Source organism: Blastomyces gilchristii, assembly GCF_000003855.2.
Source record: "Blastomyces gilchristii SLH14081 genomic scaffold supercont1.26, whole genome shotgun sequence".
In the NCBI taxonomy this organism is placed as follows: Eukaryota; Fungi; Ascomycota; class Eurotiomycetes; order Onygenales; family Ajellomycetaceae; genus Blastomyces; species Blastomyces gilchristii.
Window position 1 is genome coordinate 550,025 of NW_003101656.1, and position 5,438 is coordinate 555,462.

Here is a 5,438-nt window from a genome sequence, read left to right on the forward strand (position 1 = left end):
GAAAGAGAGTTCTGTAAATCAGATATAAGAGAAGTTCATATTAAACACACTGAGAAAATATAAGAAATCAGAATAAGTGAACATAATAATCTCTTACTTGAAGAATAACAAGATATCAGATAACAAGTGTCTTGTAAAAGTAGTAGAAGAGATGCTTTCAAACTTCAAGCTGAGAAAATTGCAAAATAATATTATGCTGTACTATGATCTAGAATATATAAAAGCTTTCTATCTAGAACATTCATTTAGACATGACTTAATAACTCACATGTACAAGAAATTCAGTTACTTAGAAAGCTGTGAACTCATAAACATACTTAAATCATGAGTATACTGACTAAGCATGATCAAGAATATTCAGATATACACTCACAAGTGTCTGAATTATCAGGTTGTGAAAGAATTAAAGAAAGAATTGAAACATAAGAAAGTATAATATCAGATGAAATGTACAATACAATTATTTAAACAATGAGAGATGAATCTCATACATATACTACTGTGAACATTAAATGAAAATTAATAAATAATCACTGCTATTGATTACACTAGTACACTACTGACTAATCAGTTATGAAAGCAGTTTCAGAGATAACAGAGAAGATAATGATAAAGTTTCTATATAATGAAATCTATATTAACTATGAAATACTGCATGAGATTCTAACTGATAATGATGCAAATCTCATAGAAGAAGTGATGAGACATTTCATAAGTCAGTTATAGACAAGATATTGTAGAACAACACTATATCATTCACAAATGAATAAGAAGATGAAATGCTTGAATGAAATCTTGAATAATATACTGATGAAATATCTAGTCATCAAGCTGATGTGATCATGAGATGAATATCTTAGTCAGGCACTATTAGTCATGTGAATTCAGTAGTATGCAGTCTTCAAGTGTTCATCATTCTACCTGTTGTATGGATTGCATCCGCGCATCCCGGAGAATGCTTCGGAAAAGGTGAGGGAGAGAACAGCAGTTACAGACACAGCAGAAACAACAGTTGTGAATGCAGCAGTTGCAGACACAGCAGGAACAACAGGTGCAGACACAGCAGTTGCACACACAGAATCAAGATTGAAGGAGATCAGTCACAGACATGTAAAAGCTAACAAGTTACTTCTGAACTGAGCAATTCAATTGAAAAGAATATGAGACTCACTAGTTAATTATTATTATTATTATTATTCTTCAATTATAGATGTATGCAGTCAGAGACTATGACATCTACCTGAGAACTTTTAGTTCCCAGGGTTTTTCCTATCTGTAAAGTTAACTATTATACATTCATCAATTTCAGATATGTAAAATCAGAAAATTCCAGCCCAGAATACAAAAACTGCTTACAAATTGCAGTGTTTTAACATCTTCTGATACTTTGAAATCATTTGACAATATCATGACAAAGGAAAAGAGAACACAGTCTTAAAGATAGATACATTAAATAGATAGATAGAAAGAAATTGAAAGAAAAAGATAAAGTAAAGAGAGACTGTAACAAAACAAATTATTAAAAGATAGTATATAGCTGTTTTAATAGACTATATCTGACTGATTTTCTTCTCTTCATATTCAGATAATTCTGAATTTAGCCATTTTCTTATAGCTGCTTGAGTTTCTGATAGAAAGTCTGTTAAGTATTTAATTCCTGTTTCAGTTGAGAATAAGAATCTTATATTTGATTAATTTAGATCATACTTCTCTTTCAATCTGACTCTGAGATTATTGTACAATGCACAGTGTATTATAATATACTCAGGATTCTCATTTACATTGCAGAATGAGCATTCTATTGAGTCAAATCTATCATCAAATCTTTGTATATAAGATTTGAAATAGCCATGTTCTAGTTTTAGCTGTATTATAGATGAGAATATTTTCTTTTTACATTTAATTGAACAAGATTTTCACTTAGGTTTTGTTTCAAATCTTGAATAATGTATACTCTTCTTTTATTTCTGTCAGCTTTTATTTCACTTGTCTAAATAAGATTCTTTTATTTTTCTCTTTATAAAAGATCAGAACACAATTTTTTGAATAGATCTGCTTAATTCTGCACTCTTTTTTACAGCTGAATCAGCTAATTCATTATCATGAATATTCATATAAGCAGGAACTCAGTGCAGATGAATTATCAGCTTTAATATTATTCTCTTTTCAATTTTTGAAACAGAGTTTAAGATCAGTTCAAGATTCATTTGATTATTATAAATCTGACTATTTCTAAGTCTTTTTCAAGCAGCTTGACTATCAGAGAATATTCATATCTCTTTCAAACTATTTTCTCTTTTATAAGATTTTATTTCAATGAGTTTGAAAGCTTTCACTATTGCAAATAGTTCAGCATCAAAGACTTCAGATTCACAGTCTAGATTTCAGAAATCTGAGATAAAATTGATATTATCTTCAGTATAAGCAATGCCTGTGCCTAATCTATTCAAATTCTCATTTTTTGAGTCATTTGAATAAATCAGAATAGAGTCATTTATATTGATTGTAAAAATTCTCTTTAAATACTGTTCATATTCTTTCTCTTTTGATAGTTCATTTATTTATAAGTCTATAAGAGATTCAAGCTTTTCTCTTCAGAATGATAACTTCTCATGATCAACTTTTTCAACATTTAAAGAAGAAAATTGATTTTTAATTAGAGAGTATAGTCTGTACAGTTGAGAAGACATTTTCTTTAAAGAATTATTTTCATTTTAATCAAGAAATCTATTTCAATTCAGTTCATTTCCAGAGTTAATTAATAGAAATGAACAAGAGACTCTTTCTCTGATTATATAATTTGAGCTTATCTTTATAACTCTCAGAGCATAGTTCATACAGGCCTTTTCAAATCTAATAGCAGAAGGAGGAATTAAAGCGTCAATTTCCATTGCTTTAATAGAAGATGACTACAGACACTAGTCACCCGCAGAATGCATCTTAAGCTAATTACATTTAACTCTCTATAATTAACTGATCACTGTGTCTGTCCTCTCAGATCTGTCACTAATTTTCAGAGATGTTAGTTAGTGACTATCACTACTCACTTGATAATACTCATATGAAGCTTTCAGTTGCTGATCTCAGTCTCATTAGATACTCATAGATCTATCAATCAGCTGTTATGATCTCACTCTGTATTAGAGACTAATTATAGACTTGATGACTGCAGTTCTCTCTGCCAGTATTAGAGATTGATAGTGAGCTTACAGACTCTAGTCTATCAGAGTGCTCTGTCTAGAGTCTAGATACATATCTAGATCTGTTAGTCAGATAGTTTTTAAAATTATTCTCTGTATTTAAGAGAGAGCTAGACTCTGATGATAACTCTAGTTAGAGACTTACTTCAGTAGTGTATATTCACTACATTAGACTTGACTCTATATTGTTAGAATCTTGATAGATGTATAGTAGAATAGTAAGATATTAGCATCTTATATTAACTCTGATAGATGTTCACAGAATCTCGCTTAACTAGTGACTTGACTTGTAGTAGAGAGTACTACCCCGCATCAAGCCTTACTAATTAGACTCAGTCTCTATTACATGAGGGCTTTCATGGGTAAGAAGTGACAGGTGTCAGTGATGAGATTCGAACCCACGCATCTCTAATGTGTGCGATCTTGATTATCAGTCTTATCAACTGAGCCACGCTGACAACTCACTAGTTAAGAAATCAAGTCCCAAGATAAGAACATGAATTCTCATGCATAATGAGAGTTCTGAGAAGTTTCAATCTAGGTGATTTAAACTCTATAAAATACTCAAATCACATTCTCTGAGAATATATGCATTGAAGAAATCAGAGAAACAGATCTTATATAACTTGATAAATGATTTATATCTTATAAAGATGAAGATACAAGAGCTGAGTATATTGTAATTATTCACAGTACTATCTTCAGTGTTGAAAAAGAAGAAACTTATAATTAAAAAGTCTCACAAAGTAAGAGAAATCATAGATGCTTACAAATCAGATGATCTCACTTATTTCAATTCTTTCACAATTATAAGAAAAGAATGAGAAGAAATAAAGAAATCAGATAAATATCACACTTCAATAAGTGATAAGACTATAGTCAATTATATAATAATGTACTGTAGATAGTGAGTGCAACATAGTAAAGAGCATAAACATAGCAATCACTTCATCACGAACTCGCTCGATTTTTCGCATTAGAACCCGCCGATAGATCCATCGAATAGCCCTCGATCATACAAGCATTTTGACCCCATCGCTGACTGCATACCCTGTGTGATGATGGAGTTATTCAGCCAAATATGAACCAGACATTGTTTGAAACTCCTGTGTGGGATTATCCCCTGTTCTCCCCTACCACACCACAACCCTGGGCCAAATTGCCATACAAATTGTAAGATGAAGAGACCTAGTCATATGCATCAATCTTCTCAATTTTGGAAGATTTCTGATCTGTGATTGTGAAGATATCTGAGAAGTGATCTCTGTGAAAACCCTGTTCATCTTTGATGTTTCAAAACATCAACACCAAGTTCCACCCTTGTATTACCCTTCTCAATCTGGCCCATTCCTGACAGAAAAATACAAAAAGATATCTTGACAATAATATCTAGTATATAATCAACAGACACTTCTGAAGTGTAATCTCTGTGAATACTCTGTGTGTCTTCAGTGTATCTAGACATCAATACCAAGTCTTACTCTTGTATCACCTCTCTCAATCTGGCCCATTCTCAGCAGAATAATACAAAAAGATATCTTGACAATAGTATTAAGTACATAATCAACAGACATATCTGAAGTGTATTCTCTGTGAAAAACTCTCTCTGTCTTTACATCAAGTCTCATTCTTGTACCACCTCTTCTGTTCTGACTCATCTCTGACAGAAAAGTATAAAAAGATATCTTGATAACTGTATTCAATACATAATTAACAGATATAACAACTATAAAATCAGTATATCTTAAGATCTGACTGAGCCTTTGATCCCTGTACAGTGAGATATATTAAATCTAGTTTTAATATCTCAATATTCAATAGATTCTGTAAGAGATTAAGAACAGCAATACTAGATTTCTATTGAATTTGAGAATTAACTTCATATTAATATAATCATTGATAAAGTCTTTTATTTGAAGATATAAATAACCAGTTTCTCTACATCTCACTGATAATATTTATATTATTATATAGAAACAGACTTATATTCTCTATAATATCAAGACTCTGAAGAGAGAAAGTCTTGATAGAGAATATACAGTAGTGTATATCTTAGCAGTTTCTATCTCATTCTTCTGCAGCAGTTAATACAAAAAAAAAAGATCTTAGAAATAGTTTTTTACTTCTCTTACAAAAGTAAGATATTTTTCTCTGAATTTTATACAATATTCTTATAAAGAATTAAAAACAGAGCTGTTTTCTGTCATAATTTCATATTCTTTTAAGTAAGAATTAGAA